Raw genomic sequence first — 25,293 nt, forward strand, 5'->3', positions numbered from 1 at the left:
GGGGTGAAAAGTGCACCGGCTGGACTTTGGGAGGAACTCCTGAAACATGAAAACCTGCAGGGCAAGAATAAGAAGTATTAAAAAGATAATTGGAGCCCTAGGTTCATATCAACAACCTGTGATAAATCTGTAATCAGCTAATTAGAAATAACAGTCAACAGCAGTTCATTCAGATATCACTGCACTGATCAACAAAAGTATGTGTTGCTTAGCAACTACTTCTTAAAGCTGCTGTTCAAGAAAGAATTACTTAATATTTTGTAATAGTTATTAAACACTGAGAACACATTATATTCCCCTCTCAGTATAATGGTGTGTAGCTATTGTTTTGGTTCATTAGCATTTATAGTGGAACGTGAAGCCTGGAAATCCTTTAGAATAATAGGACTTCACAAATGTAACAGGTTTTGACCCTCCTGAATATCCTGATACTTGACAATGATAAAGTCTACAGAGATTTTGGACTGCACTTGCAGCTCTAGTTGCTTTAAGATATGAAACCATGGGAACTTGATTAACATTTTAACATTTCTACATACAAATGTGAGAGGCGGCAGCATACATCCAAGTCCCTTGATCTGCAGAACTTCCAGAGGTTGATGGACAGAGTCCTCCAGCGTTGTGAGAACTGCAGCTATGCTTACCTCAATGATGAGTCGATTTTCAGTAACTCCTGGGAGGAGCATATCCAACACCTCTCACTGCTACTGGGAAGGATCCACTATGCTGACACTCAATTCTTCCAAGTGTGAGTGGGCACGACAGGAGACACGGTACCTAGGTTACCAACTTGGATGAGGAGAGGTACGGCCACAAATAGATAAGGTGAAAGCTATCCAAAATTGTCTTCAACCTCGCACCAAAAAGGAGGTCAGATCCTTCCTTGGATTGGCTGGATGGTACAGGAGATTTGTGCCCCAGTTTGCCACCATTCACTGCACTGACCTACAAGGACCAGAGAAACCCAGTAACCTGGTCAGAAGACTGTGAAACAGCCTTCCGCACCTGAGTACCTGTGTTCTTCCCCTGTCCTATAGAGTCCAAACTTCACCAAAAGGTTTCTGGTACAGGTGGATGCCTCTGCAATCAGCCTTGGAGCAGTCCTGGCTCAAGGGGACCCTGGAGAACTAACTCCCATTGACTAATGATAATTGGGTTTACAGATATGAAAATGTTAACCAGTACATTAACCATGATCCTCCAGCAAGGAAGTGGGTGGAACACGTGTGAGTCATCGGCCATGTGAAGCGACCTCACAGCACTTTCTCTAGTATAACACAAAGATTCCTCAAAATAAAAGTTTTTCATAGAAAACAAAGCACTAGTTGAGTAATTCAAATCCACTAACAGCACTAACGGAAGTGTTCCAACGTCACAGGAATGCTTTTAGGATGTTAGAAATGTTATTTGCTTTCCAAGAGATCTGAGATTTACAGTACTATTTAATAGCATTTTCCACAAAATCTCATTGTCACAGCTATAGTAGTTAGGGGCAAAAATGTTTGGCCAAATCCACTCAGAGCACGTAATACCCAACAGAAAAAAATAACCAAGCCAGTTTCTATCAGTTCTAATAAGTTCATAAAACCCTTCACATTTTTTCACTTTCAAATTAGGCTGTTTTTAATGTTTGCAACTCCACAAAAGTGTGGGTGTGAAAATCTGTGGGTGTGCAGAGAAAATTAACATCAATGCATTGTGAACTTGTAACTAATTTGTGTTTTTATAGAGCAAAGTGCTGGGAACTTAACTACTGATGTGACAAAATGCTGAATCATTCCCTCCATGGCTAAGGTAAAGCAGCATCCAATAGCCATGATTCAGCATACACAGCAAACAGGTATTTCAACAAAAGTTGTTTTTCTCAAAATCTCTTTAACTCAGTTGTGATCAAGATTGATTGAGATTGCAAGCAGTTTGCAAACAACACTTAAGTACAGGACACTATATAGTATACATCAAAACAGGAATGGCAATGACACATTTTGTCCTCTGGTTTTCTGTCCATCGCGATCTGTAAATCCATCATCCCTGTGCTTTCCCTCCATCATGTCTTTCCGTGCACTAACTGCCTTTGTTAAACACATATTTATTTGACACTTAACCAACCATTACCAGAACTTACAAACACACTGAGGCCTCAAAAACAGACAAGTTTATTGAGAGGACTAACAGGTGAGAAAATAGACACAAAAATACAGTTGCCTTGGAAACAGAAATTCTGCAGTCCAGTTTTATGTAATCCATGCAGACACATGCCAAATTCTCCATTCCATCCACAAACTTGTCAACTCATTGGACCAAGAGTCCAAAAGGAACAATGCTTTTGTCTTTTTCCATATTATTGATGTTACATAATCGCTGGAGAGCTCGCCAAACCGACTGTCTCCATACACAGCTGCAAATCCAAAATGAACACTATTTATTTGTATAATTTTAAATCACATTACTTTACCCAGGTAAGAGTACTTAACATGTTCAGCAAACAAGCACTTTATGGGTTTCCTTCTTCCTTTCATTTGAAGACAAAGGCTGATTACATTTCTATCCCATATCACTCAAAGGCAGTCCTTATGTTTCCTCTAATATAGCCTCTAGGAGACAAGGCACCTAACCAACTTTAATCAATGTGAAACTGCCTGTTGAAAATAGTGAATAGTGATGGAATCAATAACTATAGTAGACACAGGAGAGTAATGATAGGCTTACTTGTTGTTGACAGGGGAGACACAATATGTATACCTTCTTTTACATTTTCTGAATTGATTATCTTACGTGTTAATGTTGGACCAGGGCTGTAAATATATCTTCCAGTGATGGTGGCGGTGCAGCTGTCTGATGAAAGACTTACACTTCTTTTCATCAAGCGGAAAATGTTGTAATTTTCTGAAATCCCTGAAATCTCAGGGTGTTTCAAACTCAGTTACTTGTTATTCAATCTGATGATATAACGTGCATGTAGCACAATCTAGACTAAAGTTACAAGCTAACACAGGTCAGCCAACAGGAGAATACTAGCTGCAATGTGCCTTGATGGCAGCTGATGTCAGAACCCAGCTTTATAATTCACCGAGCCTTATCATCTGCACCCCCACCCCTCTGAGTTCAGAAAATGCTGTTCCAGCGTTACAGCACTGTTGGATTTGTACCATAAAGCTGCGCTTCAAAGCCATTCCCTAAGAGTCAGGTGCCATTATTTTATCTTCCTGATGTAAGTGGTCAATATGATAATCCTCCACAGGGTGTCCATCATCCTCTTTTGTCACATATAAATGTTCAGTAATCAGGACAGACTTTTGTGTCAAGCTACTGCTTTTTTGAGTGGAGCAGATTGGTGCGGTTCTACCATATATTGCCCCCCCTAGGTGCTTCTTTTTCAGTTTCACGGTATGACTAAACTAAAAGAGACCCTGGAGCAGAGCCGGAGGGATTACATTTCCCAGCTGCCCTGAGAATGTCAGAAGGAGATGGGGGACATCACTGTGGGCTTCATCAAGGCTGCTCAGCTTGATCTGCGGCTGCCATGACCCTGACCTGGATATGTGACTGTCATTTGGATGGATGGACTAATACAAGCTATACTTTTAAGCAGTTCATTTGTAATTGTTTATTGCACGGTTTGTAGGTCTGTAATTACTCATCAGACTTTTCATTGCCAGCGGCAGGTATATTTTCATGGTCTAAATGTACAAACAAGTAGGCCACATCAGCTTTAAGTCTTTCAAATGATAACGTCACATCTTGCCAACAGAATGGCAGGTTAACATGTCATCCTCTATAAATATATAGATCAAATTCCTGGTCTAAATGGGTCACTTTTTAGTAAATCCCCTTAGGGCGAATGACTGCAATAAAGTAGCATGAGAGATTGTGTGTTTTGGAAAGTAGATTTACAGACAGAAACTTAGAAACTCATTCATGAGACTTTAAAAAGGGCCTATTATAATTTCATTGTGATAAATCAATTTAGAAAAAGGACAACCAAACAGAGAAGCAAACATTAAGGCCATTATCATGTTTGTCCTGTAAAGTAAATCCAAACTGACTAAAGTGTGTCACCCCATAAGTTAATTATGTAATTATCCAGCTGTTCATTGTTTCTTCTTCTCTCTTCCTCTTGTTCCTAACTCTCACTGGATTTGTGTGAGTGATTTTCTAAATGTCTATCCTGCAATCTGATGAAGGCCAACTCTCACAAAGGTGGGAAATTGTTGCCAGGCAACTCTACACCTCAGACACTTCTCTTTATTTTATTTTTTTCACTTGGATCACACTTTTATTTTATCACCACAAAATAAAAGCAGCTTATAGTGGACTATTGTCCCAAAGTATCTTAATGCAGGTGCAGTAAAACATTTTTTAAATATATGAAAATGTTGAAAGAACTGAGAGGATTGGATCCAGGGAAAAGGGGATACAGCATGTAGGAGACTGGAAAGTGAGGAGAGGACCTTGATAGATTATTCAAAAAACATTTCTACATGTGAACACCAATGTCTTGGGTAAAAACCAAGGTCATATTAAATTGGATTTTTCAAGCTTCTCCAGCTTTGTTGAGATTGGCATTGTGGTTAGGGAGTCAGAGTCTACTCTGTGAATGTTAACTGATATAGTGCAAGCCTTTCTTATCCTCTGACAGTTCTTAGTTATTTATTTTGCATTTATTTTTCTATCACACTGATGTCCATGAGCTGATGTGAGCTCCGGTTTTCAAATAAAAACATATGTCTTCTGGATTGGCTTCATATGATTTGTTGAACATTATCTAACTATCACATGTAGGGTTACTGGAGCTGGTACAAGGATAACATGTTGTTTAACTGTTTTATACATGCTATTTACCTCATTACCGTATCGTTTTAGCTATTTAACATCATTGTATAATTTAGTAGGAGCAGCTGTTTACTTCCTTGATTATTTTCTGGTCTATAAAATGTCAGAAATGTGTGACCAGGAAAGTGATGTATTCAAATGTCTTGTTTTCTCCAATGTAAGCATGAATCGATTATCCTGATAGATGGCATTTATTTTCATATTGAATTGTATTTGTAATTGATTAGTTAACTCATTTAGCAGCTCTGGTGTGATATGACTAGTTCATAGAAATGTTGATGTGTATTTGTACAGGCCATCAAATGTGTGTGCTTGTGAAATAGTTGAGTTGAAATACATGTAGAAGGCGACAGATGCTATCTTCAGATATAATTTGAGGTTCAGTCTTAGTAACCTTATCTGGCATCTCGTGTCAACAAGTCTCTCATCTCGGAGTACGGGGGTTTGAGCTAGAGCTACCACTCAGTCCTATCAAACATAGGAGGGCGGAGGAGAGGAAGTGGTGTAGATAGAGAGCACTGTCCCCGTTTCCTGAGATGTAAAACAAATCCGCTGACAGGAAGTGTACACAACCTCCCAAGACTCATGTTAAACTCCGCAGGCATGCTTTAACAGTTGCAAGGCATGCAGACGTAAAAAATAAATAAAATAAACTTAAAACATGCAAACACACAGTTTCTACTTATTCTTATATAACCACTCTGGCTGACTAAGAGCACGTTCTTATTGAGAGCAATAGCCTGCAGAAGCAAATGTTGGAAAAGAAATACATCTATCACACATTCACATAAACACCAACGTGCATGCAAAAACTGACTCACACACACTTGGTTTTCAAAGTTGTCACAGGCACCCGTGGGGCCATCTGTTCCTGCATTGGCCAATTGGAAGAGACATAAACTCAGGAATCATTAAGGATGCAATATGGTTCCTATGTTAATCACAAGCCTTCGTCATTTCCATTGAAATGGAGCCACTGGGCAATGGGGATGTAGGGACAGTTTGTTATTCACAATCTGTTCAAGGAAGCAACATTTTATAGGTCATTTTCAGAAGAGTCGGATAAACTGGAGACTGTGAGCAGGCTCTTACAATTTTTCAATTTGCAATGCTGTATATAAGCTCCACTTCTACCGCACAAGAGATGACATTTAATTTTAAACAGTTCAACTGCACTTCTATTAGAGTTGAAACGTGAAACAACCTAATGTTACCTGATGAAAGTTCTTTACTCAATTGACAATAGGGTACCTATTTCTTTACCCGGCTCTATTTTAGAGGAAGAGAAACATTATCATTTTTGTTGTCTGGCTGAGATTCTCGTGGCCCTTGTTTTAAACACTATCATTCTATTACATTCGCATTGTATGTCTAGAAAAGAAGCTATGGTAAAAGCTTGAAATTCAAAACATGGTCATAGAATTGCTGCTTCGTAAGGAAGAGACCTTTAACCAGAAGGAAAGACTGGGAAGTTTAAGTGTAGAGAAAAGTCTATAATGTCCAATAAACATAATACATGCAAATGTCTTCATGGCCCCGTGTACACACATACATGAATGTTTAAGGTTTTTTAAATGTTAGTGGCTCCCTGTTAACACCTCACTACAGAAGCCTGCTGACGTCTCCCTTAAAAAACCACATCCCTAAACTCGATCCTACACATCGTATTTATTCCTCTCATATTTTTAAAACAGTGACCCCCCATATCTCTGTTATGCTACCACAGCTGCTATTGGCAATGACTGACCTGTGCCTCTACCCCTTGTTTTCATTTTTGAGTTTACCCATTTCACGTCACAGCAAGTCTTTTGGATGGACTACATTTGATCATAAAAATCCAGCCTTTCAGAACTGACATGATTTTCCTCTTCACTCATGTTGCCTCCCTTTGGAAGTGGCCCAGTAGCTGCCATGGTTAATGGCTTCTCTGCCAGTAAAGACTTCTATTTTGGTGTGACGAATGTTTGATGGAATAGTTCTGCTCCCAATGGCATAATAGGTAAGGTCAGGTAAGGTAAGTTTATTCATATAGCACATTTTCAGACAGAGGCAATTCAAAATGCTATACATCAACAATAACACACGATAAGAAGGCAAAAGAAAGAAACCCAATAAATAAACACATATGGTATACTGTATTAACATACAATATACAATGCATAAAATCTGAGTAAACCAGCAGAGTTATCACGGAAAAACCTGGGTGACCCGGACAGTATGAGCATTGGAGGTGGTACAATGCAAGTAAAACATGTTCCCTCAGCTCAACAGCGACCAGCTTTTCATCATATCATAAACAAAATAATCCTTATATTTCAGTTTAGACAGATAACTTTCAACACAGAGCTGCAACTAAGTCAATTTTCGTTATCTGAAAGTGATAAGTAATGCACATCACAACAACAAATGCAATCTATAGTTGCCTCAGAATTTATTTCAAGGATAAACAGAGCGTAGAGAAAAATGCGACCCTATAAATGAGAGAAAAAGAGCTGATGTAAAATGCATGAGCTGCATTGTATTATTTTTCCTGGGATCTGATAAAAGCTGAATAGGCAAATTAAATCAATATCACAATCCAAACAATGTTGTGTTGAACCATAAAAGTTGCTCTTTAACGCAGCTCTCAGGTCCTTTGGTGAAAGGATTTGGTTATTACTCCCATTGCACAGCTCACTGCACTGTGCACAAGTAAGCCCTCGAGGTCGACTGCAAATTTCAAGGTTTCCATTAAAAAACTGAATGTGAGGATTATCTCACTTAATTACTTTACTTGTTCTACCTGATGCGTATGTGATGCAACCCAAACAATATTCAGGCCGCCAGCAAACATTTTAAAAGGAAACCTGTCCGACAAATAGGTGGAAAGTGTCTTTTTGTTTTTCTTACAAGTTATGAAATATATCTCTGAACCACCGCACAATTGGGAACAAGGTGCATTCTAAGTCTGTAAGTTAACAACAGTACAGTGTATACAACAGTTATAAGTCGTACAGTATGAAAATAAACATGCAGAACCTTGAAGGTTTAGAAGTTACGTAATCATTGGACAGTTATGCAATGCAGTTTCAAATCAGACATGTCTGCATGACCAAAATGGTTTGATAAAATAAAAGCTGATAGAAAGGTTGAATGTCTATCATTTATTAACTTTTGCAAGTACATTGATATTCAAACAATTTTAAAAATTGAATAAATCTCAAGATGATGAGCTAAGAAAGGTAGTAAGAGGCCCTGCATGTTGCCTGACTTTTGTTTGACACTGTTTGTCAAAGGATAGCCCCATCTAGTGTAAGAAAAACAAAACATTAATGAAGGGAAGGGTGCATCTCCTCTGTATCGTATCTCTAATTGGTCCACACGTGTTGTTAAAGGGTTGCAAATACTATGATTGTAATATAAAAATACATTATAATATCTGATGTATATTTCAGTCCATCTAATATGTTGCAATCCATGCCAAAATACTGTTGCTAGAAATGTATAGGAAGAAATGTCACGCAGAGGTGTTTGCTCTAAAATGTAAAAGATTTTTTATGAATTCCAACAATCTACCGTGGAATTGTTAAATGAGAGTGTGATGAGGAGAGCAAGAGAGACAATTGTGGGACGATGTGGCATGAATACAAAACAGAGCAAATGATTGGCTTTCCCTGCTGTTGTCTTGAAATGCAGCATTGTCATTCAGGCAAAATTGCCAGTAGCTCAGTCAAAAAGAGGATTAGATAGTGACTGGCTTTCTGGCTTCAGATACATTTTAACACGTTAGACAGCTGTTCATTTTTAACAAATATATCAATTATTTCAGGATGTAGAGAATCCATGTATTTTGACATACAGCACATGGGTGATTGCCCGAAGCATAGCTGTTACTACATTACACAAATCTAACACACACAAATGATCCCACACTAGATTGATTTTACGTATGATATTCAAAACATTTTACTTTGTTTTGAGGCATTGTCGGATCCAGTCTCAGCACAATAGTCTTGCGTGGACACCAGCTCCTCATTTATTCAGAACTATGGACAGTGTGAGATGTTGGCAGCAGTTTACAGGTGTAGATGTAGATGTAACATACATTATGCCAGGACTAAACCATATGCTCCCCTTCACTAAATTCAGAAATTAAAGCGAGTGAATTCAAAATAATCTGTTTTAATTCTGCCTCTCCACTTGTGCGTCTAATCTTGATAGGAGCACATGTCAAACATTGTGATATTGTTTATGTACATGGCAAGTAATGAGACACTCAGTCAAGGGTCAGATCAACAGGCTGCCTGCCCCCACCACACAAAGAGAGATAGGGTCCAGATGATTTGACGTAATTTTAATTTGATCATTCAGTATATTGTTGTATTCTAATAAAATATAATGAGGGTCGATTTGTCTCTTCCTGTTACATTTCGAGCATTTGCTTAAACCAAATGGATTTCATTTGAAATGTAAAAAAAAAATTGTAAGCACTTGAAAATAAAGCATAGAAATGATTGCTTTAAAATCAAAGACAGGCTATGGATAGTTAGTAATAAATAAATAATAATAATAATCACAAATGCTAATAAAACATGACTCTTAAGCAAGGCACTTAGGAGACAACTTGACTGAACATCTTCATTAAATATCATAGTGTGTAAGGGCAAATGATGGTGATCCAATAGGACGTACACAGATAGCAAAGTCAAATGCTAGCAGGAAAAGGGAGAAAGGATACAGGATGTTAGACTAGAGGATCAGATCCAAATATTCCTGTCTGTGTCTTATTGAAGCATTTTACCCACAGACAGCATATTCCCCGTACACTCCTACTACTGTTACAGAAAGCTCATGGGGAAGTCAAGTCTTTCTTTCTACCATCTCCAAAGACTGAGTGAACAGAGGCTGTCAGTCAGATGGGACAAAGTCAGTGTTCAACCAAGTAGAGATTAGCATAAAATAGTGTGGGTATTTTTCCTTGCAGACGTGTGTATCTGTGTATGCTCTTTTATTATGAGAGGAGCAAATGTTGTTATTCAACAGACTCCAGCTGAGTGTTACACCAATATGACGAAGCAAAAAATATAACCAGGGAGAGAAAGTGAAGAATGGGTTATCCCTTGGGCTCTCTTTGCGGGTAGACATTTCTCCAGCCAGAGAGGCTCTGTCACAGTATATTCCACTGAGACTTCCCCGCTACAGTCCCAATCAGAAACCCTCTCCTTTCCACAGGGCATCACACAATGCACCACTGTAATACAGCTAAATAACCAAGGAAGATAAAACAACGAGGGAATCTGAGGATACACAACCACACATAACATGGTTATTGTTGGTCTAATCTGTGAAAAATATATGTTTTAGTCACTACATTTATCTGACAACATTCTTCATCTTTTTAATACAAAAAATAAATCAACATATACTTTATAATGTACTATTAAGGATGGAAATACCTGTCAGTGTCAAAAGTTATTGTTATTTCATCCTTTATAAGCTGCAAATTTAAAATGATGGACACCTGAATGCATCACAACAAGTAATGCAACATAAATTGTTACAAAAATGGCCACATTGAATAATGAATACCAATTTTAAACTTGGTACTTGACTATATTTAGATGCTTTGTACTTTTACTTCAGTAACATTTTGAATGCAGGAATTTTACTTGTGTATTTCTACACTGCGATATTATTACTTTTACTACAAGATCTGAGTTATTCTTCCACCACTAGAGGTCAGGAAGACAAATACTACGGAGTTATGGTGATACTTCTATATTTTTGTATTTGTTCCTATTCAAATATTTCCCTATTTATTCTTTATTGCATTAGATACGCTCCCTCTAATTATACCAAGTTAGATTTTAACACATTTCCAGCAATGAAAGAGAGTTAATTCAATCCATAATTCACCATTCATTCTTGAGAGGGAAATTCTTATGTGACATTTTAATTGGCACAATGCAATAACAGTAATGGATAAAATGACAGAAAGTTTTTTTTTCTTGGGGGGTAAATGCTACTTGATTATATTGTAATATTCTAAATGTTGCCTTATATTATTTCATGCCAAGCATCATTCGTAGCATCGCTCATATAGATTAATTAATGTATTAGTTTCCCTGTCTTTATTGAACTTAGTCAATTACATTTAGATTGTGTTTCCCTGTCAGAACTCATTGCATCAAAGCTTTAGCTAAACTTGCACAACCTTGCAGTTTATGTTGAATATAAATTATATATCAACATCATACATTTACGATAATACTTTTTTAAACTAAGAGATAAGCCTGAAGTGGTAATTATCCATGTTTCTGGTTGCTTTTAGCAATATTTTTGAACCACCTTTAAGCCAAAGCAGTACAATGAGATCAATTTGACAAACCCCTACTTACTCTGATCTTATTTCTTGATTTGTAATGTAAAAGCTTATTTCCCTACAATTTACAATACATATTGAGAAAACACGTATAATGCTGGATCACTGGATATGAATGGATCAATGTCTCCACCTAGTGGTTGGATGTGTAAAAAGTTAAAAGGACCCTAAGAAAATATTTGTTTGAACAAGCTGAGAGTTTATCTTGTCTAATGTGGAATAAATATCTCATCTACACGCAGACATCGTGACCCTTAAACATACCGATACAAAGCTGGGCATGTCTTATGCAGGCCCAGGAACATTCACAACGCTATGGGAAAAAAGAAGGAAGTATTTAGTTCTAGTTGCACATTGTCAGAATGCCATCAGTGACCTAATCAGTGGTTCATATGGATATAAATTCATATATAAATTGCTAACTACAAATTAAGATGAATAGGATGTTTTGTTAATTTGTGATTTTATGACCACCAGTGTTGCAGCTCTTGTAAGCGCCTTCATGTTTTGTTTGCCTTTGTTTACATGCACAGAGACACGTAAAACAGGTAAGACAACACACCAGCCAACAAACCAAACTTTTTTACTACCGTACAACTGGCAGAGTACTAAGGAGTTCAGCTATGGTCTAGCAGAGCCTGCAAGCAATTAAACAGGGAGATAAATGCAACCCAATCTTGTGCAAAATAATTTAACTCAGCTTTGCAAATATTTTACAAAGAAACAAAAAGTATATTTGACACATTGACCCTCATGAATTTTTGATTCCATTCCATTTTTCTCCACCAGCAGAGGGTGACTCTTTCCCTCTCCAAAGGCAACATCTGACAACACATTATCAGGGAACCCCTCCACTTCATGCTACTCCCCCCAAACACACTATCAGCTGAGCTCCTCTCTCTCTCTAGTTCCCATATATAATACAGCTCTATTATTCAGATTAATTATGCCTCTGCCTCGATAAATTATGTTTGGTGTGGGCTGACAGAAGTCAGTAATGAGAAGCTGATGGGTGCAGCGGTTTGGCTCATGGAAATAAAAACAAGTAATCCTTATACTCCTGATTTGTGAAAGCAGTTTCTGTAAGAGCAGTGCTCTGCTACACATTCCCTATTTGCATGTATATTATACATCTGTGTTTTTGAATGTATAACTGAACCCTGACATGTTTAATTACATTTAAGTAGTTTAAGTCTCCTTACTACAGGAAATGTGTGTATGCATGAGCTGATATTGAAGAATATGGTTTTCTCTGTTCAACTGTTTTCTTCTGGCTAAAAATAGAAATGCATTCTCAATTTCTCATTTGTAGAATTAAACATTTACCACTTGCATGTTGGTTTGGTCATGCATAAGACATGAAACAAGGACCGGATTGCTACAATGAGCAAACAGTTAAGCTAGCTCTGAGAGATAGAGGAAATCTACAGTAGATCTGAAATGTAAATTGCTACTACAACTGCTACGGTCTGTTTCACTGACCTAGAAATATCCTCCTGACTCAGATCTAAAGTGATGCGCATTGCATATCTGTTGGAAAGGACTTGGTGTTTGGTGTTCATGCTGGAAAATGTGGGGCAGGTATACCTACTCAACTGCAATTACTCACGCTTTGAAAGGAGAACTTTCCATAGTCATAGTGAAGATGCTCGTGGAGAGGCCCAGCTGAAGTGACATGTTCACTCTGGCCCAGATATGACTTCATGGTGTGACAACATCTCCACAGCTGCCTCTTATCCTACTGTCAGAACCCCATCCTCTCTGCACAATGTGTAAATACATACCAGGAAACCAAGATGTTTTTCACCTTTACTCCTAATACATATTTAAAAATATATATATTTCTCAGGATTCTATTATTCTTCACAAGAAGGAGCGACCTTTATACCAGTTGTGGTTACAAATTCAGTGAGGCATTTATGTTAGAAGTTAAATTCTATTTATAATATTTTGTGAATTTCTGCCTGTCAAACAATGAATGTGCTTCACCAAGTTTAATTCATTCATTTTCCTAGTTGTACATAATGTGCATTAATTTAATTACATGGCCCCACAATCAACAATGATAAATGCCCATGGCGGCACTGCTTGGTATCGCTGCCAGCAGGACGGAGGTTTGAGTCCTTGTAGAATTAACCACTAAATATTGTTCGGTATAAATGTGAATACGAGAAGTTTCACACAAAGGCTGCAATTTTACATATTATATCTAGGTGTTTTGCAAATATGGAACTATTGTCACATTGAATAAACCCTACCCAGCTGTAGATTAAATGACAACTGCCACCCTGCTCTGTAGTGTACTAAATATTAAACTGGAAAAGTTATTCACAGTTTGAATTTACAATGTTTCTCTGTTAGCTCTGTGATGACCTATCAATAATACTTCCTGCCTTTGTGCCGAATGCATTTAAGGAGTGAAGGGCTCCAGTGAATCTGAGAGTTCACAGGCAGTAACATGTTTTTCTGGGAAACATGTTTTCCATCTTTTGACATAATGCGGTGAAGCATAACACAAGAGGCATGAATACTTCATTATCTTACAGATAGTATGTAACTTTGCATCCTAGCAGATTAAGAGTGCCCTCTTGTAAGAATACTTGTATATTTAATATTTCCTGGTCTATTCAGCTATCAATTATCCTTGGCAATGGCAAATAAACACAGGTCATCAAATATATTCATGGCTCAAAGGGTCAGTATATTTTAAAACATTAAAAAAACACAGTCTGAAAATCCATCAGTCAATCTAATCGGTTATATTAGATTTCCTTTCCTTCTTTAATTGTCATCAGATTAGCAAAGCCTTTCCACTATAATTTGTAGCTCTGATGTTTGCCAAACAAAAGTGGATCTTGGGGGAGACATGCTTTGGGACTTCGACACAATGTGGAAAGATTGATATGTGGCCTTGTGCTTTATTGAATTTGCCATTGCCTTTCACATTCCCCTATGGGCAGCGGTGTTGGCAGCTGTCATAGACACCAGGAAGTGAGCCAATTTGGACCCGAGCCAACACAACACGTCAGACAGACGGGCCCAGCATAGCAGATACTGTCCCTCCGCCCGAACACAAGGTGACTACACTCGCATTACACCTGGTGCACATATGGAATCTGGACTCACATCCCAAGGACCTGATAATTGATTTATTTGTATGAGTAAATCATTTCTCGACACACTAGTTTGATTTGAGAGCATAATCAAGATTATCCGGCTTTGCAAAAGAGAGACGCTAATGCAGCAACTAAAATGGATTGTACATTATATTTATAGCTCAAAAAGCTAATGGGGCTCTTTAGACACAGAGATACTTTGTTATTGATTTAACTGCTGTCAACTCCTGCTTTGTGAAGTTGGCAGTAGTATAGTAATAGTTTTAGTCATTTGTGTTGCATATTGTTAAGCACTGTAAAGTAATCCTATTTCCTGAACATTTTTATTACAAAACAAAATAAATCCTTCCTCTGATGCAGAGAGAATGCCGATTTCTGCCATTTCCATTAATGAAATGATAAAATGTACTTAATGATAAAACATTACCCTCACTACTTTGCACCTCCCAAATGCACAAATCAAAACCGTGTCTGTACCTGCCTCAACTTCCGTACTTCATTCATATTTCTTGGGAAAAAGACAGAGATACAACTTGGAACAAGCAAACCTTTTGTGTTTTCTGCCAGAATATAATATGGACACTTTTATAACAACTACCAGGACAAATAATGTTGCAACAAAACTACGAGACAAAATCCTATCATCACTATTAAGAGCTTGATCATTACAGCGGTTTAGTTGTTTGTTTTTAAACTTGACATTACTGATTTTTTATAATTGGAAAGGAACAAATAGTTAGAAATGGGGGAAGCTTTTATATTAAGCTATGTAGTACCATGTGATATACTTCCATGAATACATTGTGTAAGTCAGCTGTTTGTTGAGCAATTGAGAACAAACATATCACTGTTCTTTCGAGCTTCAATCAAATATAATTGCTGTTGTTTTAACCAATATATTAACAGTTAAAATACATGTATGGTCACTTGACAGGGTTCCTGGTTTAAAAATGTAAAAACCAGGCGTTTACGATAGCTAAATTACAATAAGGCTAACTGATCATAGATAAAAACCATGTCGTAAAGGAGTGTGGTTGTACTGCCTCTATCCACCGTTTATATTTCCTGTTCCATTTCTCCCTGATGCTCATCCAGTCATGAATATCTATTCCTTTTCAGTGTCCTAAGGCAAGGTGGCATACAAAAGCACCAAACAAGCTTCATGCCTATCAGGACGCAGTTATTCAGCTTTGAACCATACATGTCTGACCAGTTTTCTATGCTCATCAGCCACCGTTAGAGAGGTCTTATCCTAAATTGATTCTGTGCATAAAAAATCTTTGAGGAAGGGCATAGACAACAAAGCGAGGACTGACAGCAGACGGGAGAAGTACTAAGGGCATGTGAATAGAGGCGAGAGAGGGGTGACAGATAAAATGGGTGAGTTGTGACAGTGATGTCTTGTTTGGCTGCAGGGCAGAGGATCACATCATAGATTTTCCCATGAGTCTTTGCTTCTTATACAGTGTCAAGGCCGTGTTTAAGCAGATTTATGCCCGTCCTCCGATGCTGCCGAACATAAAAGTGATGATTCTGCTTTAGTGTGAGAGCTGTGACTGAAAGGTCTCGGGTTTTATCCTGACATCAACTAATGTGATATGACACAGTCCCTGGGCAAAACACTGACCTGTTACCTGCTCTGCTCACACTCCGAGCAAACAGCGTCAGCTACATGGCTAAAAAGGAAAGTTTGAAAGTTCCTTGATTTTATAAGAGCCATTCATATTAGATTATTTATTAACACATGAATGTGTTTTCACCCAAAGAATGTCATAACTTTGAAGGCCTAGGTTACACTTTTTTTATATTCCCAGTATTTGTCCACATGAATAAGTAGTGAAATTTGGTGTTTGTCCTTGAAATAGCAGTGAAAGTAGGTAACACACACACACACACACACACACACACACACACACACACACACACACACACACACACACACACACACACACACACACACACACACACACACACACACCACTGCTGTTTCTAGATTTTAGAAATAAGCCATTTTGGCAGTGAGTATTTTGTTCCACAATTCAAACTGTTGTTATAATCCACATTTGGGTAACTCTATCCTAGCTTTGGCTAACATGCTTCAATGGATTTCTGTTTCTCAATAATCCTCTTTTGAAAAGCAGTTTGAAAGGTTTATTTGTCATGAGATAGAATGAGACAAACTAACAGAGAAAAAGGAACCATTTCACTACACCGAAAAACCAAACACTTATCTGATGACACACCTGAATTATAGGTAGCTATGAGACATTCATCATGATAATTTATTGCATGCTAGATCATGAGCAGTGTCTTACTCAACTGATGAGTTTAGGTAAATAATTCACATGTGTAAAAATGGGAATGCACATGTAGGGAAACTCTGTTTAGCAGGTTTTAACAAATACCAGAGACTAAGACTGGGCCCCACAATGTTATATAAGGGATGACATGGAAGCTGTCACTGTGTTACTAACACTACATTATCTAAACGAGGTAACTGCACGTTGATTGTACGCACAGGAGCTATAGCCAGGTAACATTTTTATTTTGAATATCATGCCCTGACTAACATATTTCTTGTTAAAGACCTAAAGTTGGACTATTGTTTCCATGCCAAGGACAACGTGCAGTTTGTTTTCGATTGGCTTCTGTTAATTGTGAACAACACATCAGGATATTAATTGGTATACTTGACAGGTGTAGCAGAGAACACATCAGATCCTAAAACTCACTATTCTCCTCACAGTTTGAGACATGACAGCTCTGCAGGGTAAAGAAGCAATTAGCAAGGAAAATGATTTCTCTGATTGAAGCGAGAGAGCGGCAGAGAGGAAAAGCACGTCAGAGTGAGAGAGATAGCAGGAAGGGAAACTTCTGACAATTACTTTGTGACACACACACATACACCCCAGTGACTGATTTCCCCCATAGCCTCGAGGGCTGAACCATGGCTGCCTTTAGAGATAAACCACCCTGATATCTCTTGGAGATTTTACTCTCATACAAGTTTCATGAAAGCTGCCGCAAGTGGTTTTTGAAGTCAGCATAAAAGTGTGTGGCTTTCCTTCGCTTGGATGTTTAAATCTATATTTGTGGTTCACAGAGTTCATTCTTACCTTCACCTACAACCCGATTGCTGTTTTTCTATAAAGTTGGGCAAAGCCTTCCAATTACCATGTATGTATAGGTTTTAAATGTGTTGTATGAGGACAAAAGGATGTGGGGAACCACAAAAAATGTGGATTGATTCGCCTTTCTGTTTCATTTCTCAGCCTTGCACATAGCACTGCTTAGCTGACAGTTTCCCACCTTCTGTGGTGACAGGCCATTCATTCTTGTGGCTCACAGGTATTTTTCAGATGGTAAACAAATACTTCACATTTTCAACTGCACACCTGGATGAGGGAACATTTCTCCTTATAATAGACTGTATCAGCAAAAAGTGTTTGTGCTGATGTTTAAAAGTAACAATTCAATTGAATTATTGGGCCTTCACAGTAGGCACATTGGTAACTGTGCTAAACAGAATCATGAAATGTGACACATTTGGTATTTTTATACATCATAAACGTACCGATGTCCAAATGTCTAGCCTCCTAAGGTTTGAGTGTAATAGTACACCAGGTGTTTTAGGGATTGATAATTATGTCTTTTGAACATTTTGATCTTGCTGGGGATTCTGGCCTACTGAACCATGACAGGTCACTTTGCTAAGAACTCACAAAGAAAAAATTGGACAAACAGATACAGTAATAGGACATTCTGTCTCTTCACTAAACCAACTTTCAAAGGTTAGTCCAAATCACAGGATCTCTTTGCAATGAGTAAGATCAAGATGACAAAGAATAGAGGGACTTTCTGTGTGGATAATACTCAGAGAGTTATGTGTTATGTGTATGTGTATATTGTTCCTACCATCCCTGGTGTATTGTATGCATCTAAATGGAATAAACCACCAACCTACTTAGTCTTTAAAACAATAACATACTGTATAAAAGTGTTGAAAATCAATAAAATTTCTACTGAATTTGTAATGTTACAATATTTATAGCCTTAGGGTAATTTATCATTTACTAAGTGCCTATTTTACAGGTTGGTCACCCTGTGTTCAAGTGAAACACCTATTACTCATAAAACTTGCCGGAGTTTTCCCCTCTTGGTTGTGTAATAGTAAATCCTGTGTAACCACACTCATTTGGGATGTACAAACTGAAGGTTTAACCTACTTGTTTAGTCCTGTTTTCTGAAGATTACACCTTTGTTGGCCATGTCCTGATGAGGTCCCCTGTTCATTTTTGTCTTTTCACGTGAGGGCAATTTTGTTTCCTAATAACAAGAAGACTTCTTCTGAAAAAATAAATATCCATCCCCTCTTGCTCTTAATCTGATGAAACATATTGTTAGATAATTGTAACAGAATAACAATAGTTATATAAACTGGTATTGGATAAAATGGCACAGAGCATAATTGTATCATCTCACCCTCTCATTGTTGTGTTGTATTTATAGTTGCTATTGAAATTGTTCAGCTAGGATGCCTGAATGTCCCTCGGGCAGCGCATGCGACACACTTTGAACTGTGCACTGTTCACTGAAACGTGCGGTATGGGTACAGTGGGGCAGATGTGGACGAGTATAAACAAGCCCCAGCTGAATTTAATAGGAATGGCAGGGCAGAGGAGCAAGCATGAGCAAGAAGAGGCAATCAAATGCATAGAATTGCAGAAGTGACGAGTGATGGAAGCCTATAGAATTATGAGCCTCTTGGTTGCAACAGACAGGGTTAACATGAATATGTCTGCAGCTTGGAAAAGTACTGATGTTGTGATTCTCCCACACATGATCTAATGTAGCCTCCTCTATGACCAGTTGGCTCTAAGGAAACACATGAACTCTGAGAGCTCTTCAAACTCCAGATAAGCAGACACTTAAAGTCTTTATTTTGCTTTTTGACAAAGCACACTGTATTTAGTAGCAGACATCTGATATACTGTGCCTCATCTGTTATGGCTATCTTCTGTTCTGCTAAAATTACGTCAGCAATGTGACTTTAATTTTAAAGAAGCTACATAATTGACATAAATACTAAATAACGATTTTCATAAGCAGTACATTTACCCATATTAACTTCAACACATTCAGATGTTTTACTGCTGTAGTCTGACATGGTCAGTCCTGTGGCTATAAAGAAAGTTTTGACATATTAAATGTGCCAACATCCTGAAAATGCCACTGGTTGCCATAGTAATTGCAGTTCCCTGAAAAGGTGCATAGACTTCACTAAAAAACAAAGAACAAATAAATAATAAATAACAAATACTCCTGCAGCTCTGTTTGTGTGCACAGTACAGCTTTATTATATACAAAGATCTGAAAGTGCTCATTTTCATACTTTTTTCATCTTGAGAAAAATAGATAAATGCCAAAGTAGATGAGAGATCATCAACTCACAGAAAACTGTAATCACTGCCAAAACTCGTCCATGCTCATGTTATTACTATTCTGTCCAAGCAAACCATGTATAGAGTAGTTGAACCTTGAAATGCCTTTTGAAACATTTTCAAAAAGGTTCAGTCATCTCCCACGATGCATTTCCCCTCCAACATGTGTAAGATCAAAGTGTAACACGGCTGATTTTTCCCCAGCACTTCATGTGAAAGTGGAAACCCTCTCGGGGCACTTCTAAGGAAACCGTGGCTCCTCTCTGATAGCAACCACTGTAAATGATCACCCAAGCACATCAACGGTACTCTGTCTTGCAAAAAGGCTTTTTTTTAGCCACATCAGGGCATGACTTGTGATACTCTAAATACAACAGGAGCCTTACAGGCATTTTCCTACATATTACACTAATATTACACTTTTTCTGAATCTTTCCATAGTGGTAAGAGTTGAATCTCTTCAAAGTGTAAAACAAATCACTATTTATGCTGTTCATTCACATGTGGAACTAATTCAAATCACATTGCTGTTTAACAGACTTCCCCTTACACTGTATACACAGCAGTAACTATTGTCTGTTGACGGTAATGATACAGAACAATGAGGTATTTCAATCTGACATTCTCACCACGAGCAGATCAGGGTTCCAACTCTTTATGGAGACATTATGAATTAAACATTATTAAAATGACTCCAGTATGAATGTCAATGACTTTTTACACCACTGAACTGGTGACAGGAGTGCCAAAGCTTATGCAGTGAAAATTATTAGAAAAGTACGAGACGTGGCATCCAAGAAATGCATTAGACACAGTTTGCATAATGTCGTTCCAAGAATAACCTCATTTGCTGATTTAAATTCATACCAAAGTGGAGTAGGGCTAAGCACCAACAACTCTGCCATTAAAAAAAGGATGAGCAGGTTGTTGTGTCATATTTGTTCTCGTTCAAAATGCCAATTGATATTACATAAACAGTTTTTTTTTGCCACTTATTGGGAGCAGAAACAACATTGACATGTCGTCATTGGTTGATAAAGCAAATATATCTGCGGTTCGCTGCTGAACGTGTGTTTTTTTCCTCTAAAACAGCTTCCTAACCTTAAACTCTAATAATGGATATAGAAACTGGATATAAATAATGCCAAAGCAAGATAATATAAGCAAAAGCAATTTTTGGGAAACTAATTTAAAGAAAAGTTTAAAATGGTCTTATTATAATGGTTTTGGCCAACCATACAATCAGAATCAGCTTTATTACCAAGTAGGTTTACACATACGAGGAATTTGCTTAGATATATATGGTGCATTCAAAGACACAGAAAGAAGAATTTGCAGCAAAATATTAAAATACAATACTATATTCAAAGTGGAGAACTGTGTAGATTTTGTGCAGGAGGTACTGTGGAGCAGAAATGTTCAATAGCAGGATTTAAAGGTTTTAAGCAAGTCCCATTTAACTTTTCCGAAAATGTAAAATGTCTTTATCATCTCAGTCAGGGAATATATTGCCTCATCTTAAAAGGTCTTATTAGTTCTGATGAAAAAAATAAATGATGAAGCCTCACAGATGAGGAGAAATTACATTTCTAACTATACAGCAAATCCACTTGCTCCCAGCTTACTGGATTTTATGGACGAGGATGGGGGAAGGGCGATATTAGAGGGAATTATTTGAGGAAATTTGTCATGCCCATCCCTCTCAGCAGCATGTCCAGTGAGGCTCGGAGACACATAATCCTCAGATGAAGCTTTTTCTGACAATGTGAGTGAAGTTCAGGCAATGACTGAAGCCCTATGACATTAACAGTCAATGCTGTGCATCTTTAGGTACTAAATGGGAAGCAGAAGAACCCACTGAACTACAGCTGCAACAATATGTTGACTCAAGTGATGGATCAAAATAAAAATGATCACCGAATATTATAAATAAGATACCATAATAGATAATGCTGTCTTCAGCCTCACAAATATGGTAAGAGCCTGTTTTTGTCTCCTTTATATCATATCAAACATCTTTGGATATTGGACTGACAAAACAAGACATTTAACGTCACCTTGGACTTTGAGAAACTGGGATGGACAACTATTTTTTGACATTTTAAGGAAAATAATCAGCAAATTAAATAAGTACTGAAAATTGTTTTTTTCATTAGTAACAATTAGTTTCAGCTTAACACTGCACCGCTGTCAAGCATGCCCGTGTTAGTGTACACTACTAACATGGTGTCACAGGAGAGTGTACTGTATGTGTGTGTGCAGATGACAACAGTTGGCCTTATTGAAGAGTCTCATGACAGTAATCAGTTAGCCAATCTGCCCTGTGTTGAAGAATAGGGTCCCTTTGGTATTCCAGGCACATTACAGCAGACTATAAACCCACAAGGACGAACACGTCTCACAGGAATCCCAAACAGCCAGCCATGTCACCAGAAGACTTTTGGCCATCTGTAAAGCCTGTTGGTGAGAGTGCGCGCGGGCATTTTTGTCTAGAGCTGACTAATCTTGGCCGTCATCACACATGTCCCGCTGGAATCATTCATCACTCTCTTCTTTGTGCTCCAAACACACTTTAACAGACACACACACACGCACAGACACAGACACACACCTTAATTACTCCAATTCATCATCCTGAGTCAACTGTTCAACTTGCCAAGTGTCCCCTCTGCCCCCCCCCCCCCCCCCCCGGTCCGCTGTGGTATTTTTTTTTTTTTTTTTCCCAAATATTTTTTATTGGATTTTAACATTCATATAATTACATATGAAACACAGAAATTGAAGGATAGTACAGCACAGTATAAAAATGCAATCCAAACATACACCAAATTAAAATTACAACAATATAACAGAAAGAACAAAAATAAAAATAAAAAGCTTCTCAGTCGGTATCAGTATTACTTATATTTGGCATCCCATTACCTCCACCCTCTTCCAGAAAGGATAGGAATGGTAACCATATCTCCTCAAATTTATTGCGTTTACCTTTCACTATATAAGTTATTTTTTCCATGACCATGTTAGTCGCCATTTCTTTCAGCCAGTCATTTACATGCGGTGCTTGGATTTTTTTCCAAGATAAAGCTATTAAACGCTTTGCTTGCAACAAACACATGTCAAGGAAAGCATATTCCCTTCTTCTCAAAGGCATTTCAAGAGGGTATAAGTGCAGAATAAATGTTTTTGCTGATAATGTTAGATTGATACTTGTCATTTTATTGATCATATCCCTCACCCCTTTCCAGAAAAACATTATTTTTTCACACTCCCATATGCAATGATAAAAATCACCTTTAAGTTTGCTGCATTTTGTACAGGTATCAGGAATATTTCCGTTGTACTTGTGTAGAATAGCTGGAGTTATGTAAGTCCGCATCAACCATTTATATTGCAATAATTTCAATCTTACACTTATTGTTTGTGTCTGAGCTTCCTTACATGCCTCTGACCAATCATCCATACTCAGATCTTCTTTTAGGTCTTTCTTCCAGGCTTCTAATTTATTAATTGACGATTCTTGTGATCCTGATGTTATAGTTCTGTATAGATGTGAAATTAAACCTCTTGCATAGCAGTCTTTTCCCATTACTGTCTCTAAGCTGTTTAGTACTGGCATGTCTAAAGAGTTCTTTTGAGCTACAAAAATAAAGTTTCTTATTTGTAAATATTTAAAGAAATGATTTTTAGGTATATTAAATGTATTAACTAGTTCCTCAAAAGACATTAGTTTGCTTGAAGAATATAAATCTTTAATAGACCTTATCCCTTTATCTGCCCAGCTTTTAAAACCTGCATCCAATCTTCCTGGTTTAAAGTCTGTATTACCCCAAATGGGGCTATAACTAGACAAATTATGAGGAATACCAAAATATTTCTTCACCACATACCATACATTGATCATATTAAGAACAATTGGGTTTGAACATTTTTTCCGATGGTGTTTGAGATTGGCTGAGTATATATACCCTTTTAGGGTCAGACCATGTGTGACTTCAGCTGATTCCATATTAACCCATGATGGGGGACCTTCTGTAGAAAAATAAAACATTATGGTTCTGAGCTGAGCCGCCCAATAATACCATTGCACATTAGGGCACTGGAGCCCCCCTCTATCATAAGGCAAGTACAAGAGTGAAAGGCGGAGCCTGGGACGCCTGTTGTTCCAAATAAAGTTAGTGAATAACTTAGTAAGTCTCATGAAAAGATGCTTTGGTGGTGACAAAGGAATATTCTGAAATAAGTACAGTAATTTGGGTAAAATATTCATTTTCAGAACATTTATACGACCGATTAAGGATATGGGTAGTAATGTCCATCGATCAATAGAATTAGAAATATTTTCCAATAGTGGTTCATAATTTACAGAAACTATGTTCTCTAGTTTTGGTACAATTCGTATTCCCAGATATGTAAAGCTATCGGTTAAATGAAAAATGATAGGGTTGTTCTGGAATTGTACCCTATCGTTATCGTCTAGAAGCATTAACATACTTTTTGAGTGATTTACCTTATATCCTGATATCTTCCCAAATGTTCCTATAAGCACTAAAAGAGCCGGTATAGAATGACTAAGATTTTTGAGAAAAAAGAGAACATCATCGGCAAACAAAGCAATTTTGTGTTCTACCTGACCAACTTTAACTCCAGCAATGTCCATATGTTTTCTAACTGCAATGGCTAAGGGTTCTATAGAAATTACAAAGAGGAGAGGAGAGAGAGGCGATCCCTGCTGACATCCCCTAGATATATTGAAAGGTTTCGACACTGTATTGTTCGTAAGTACCTCAGCTACTAGGTCATTACAGAGAATTTTAACCCATTTGCAAAATTTCTCCCCAAAGCCAAATTTAGCCAAAAGATCAAAGAGGTAGGGCCACGTTACACGGTCGAAGGCCTTCTCTGCATCCAGTGACAAGATTGCAGTGTCTTGCGCATTCCGCTGGTTATGAAGGATGTTGAGAAGCCTTCTTACGTTGTGAAATCCTTGTCTGCGTTGTATAAAACCATTTTGGTCCTCTCCTATTAAATTAGGTAATACTGCTTCCAATCTCCGTGCCAACACTTTACATATTATTTTAGTATCTGAATTAAGAAGACTTATTGGGCGCATGTTTTCACATTTTGTGTTACTTTTTCCTGGTTTTGGTAACAGTGTGATTAGTGCTCCTCTCATTGATGCTGGAAGAAGGCCGAATTCAAATGCCTCTACTGCCATGTCTAAAAAGGGACTTATCAATTTGTCTTTAAATTTCTTATAAATATCTATTGGTAGACCATCCGGACCTGATGCTTTTCCTGATGTCATTGCATCAATAGCTAATGCTATCTCTTCTACAGTAATCTCCTCTTCAAGATTCAGCTGATCTTCCTCTGAGATCTGAGGCAAATCAAGGTCTTCTAAAAATTGTGTTCGTAGCTCATCATTAGGAGAAATATCTGGACTATATAGATTATTATAGTAGTCTCTGAAAGCTTCATTTATCTTAATTGGATCTATAATATTTCCAGATGGTGTTTCAATTGTAACAATAGCCCGTTCCTC

The 25,293-nt window shown here is 37.7% G+C and overlaps 1 protein-coding gene across 1 annotated transcript in view; it reads right to left on the reverse strand.

Annotated features, from left to right (window-relative positions):
- Nucleotides 1-25,293, reverse strand: part of dtnbp1b (dystrobrevin binding protein 1b) — a 65,954-nt gene that overhangs the window by 28,968 nt on the left and 11,693 nt on the right. The gene's annotated exons all lie outside the window — the stretch shown is intronic.

The sequence above is a fragment of the Eleginops maclovinus genome, chromosome 13, assembly GCF_036324505.1.
Source record: "Eleginops maclovinus isolate JMC-PN-2008 ecotype Puerto Natales chromosome 13, JC_Emac_rtc_rv5, whole genome shotgun sequence".
Classification (NCBI taxonomy): Eukaryota; Metazoa; Chordata; class Actinopteri; order Perciformes; family Eleginopidae; genus Eleginops; species Eleginops maclovinus.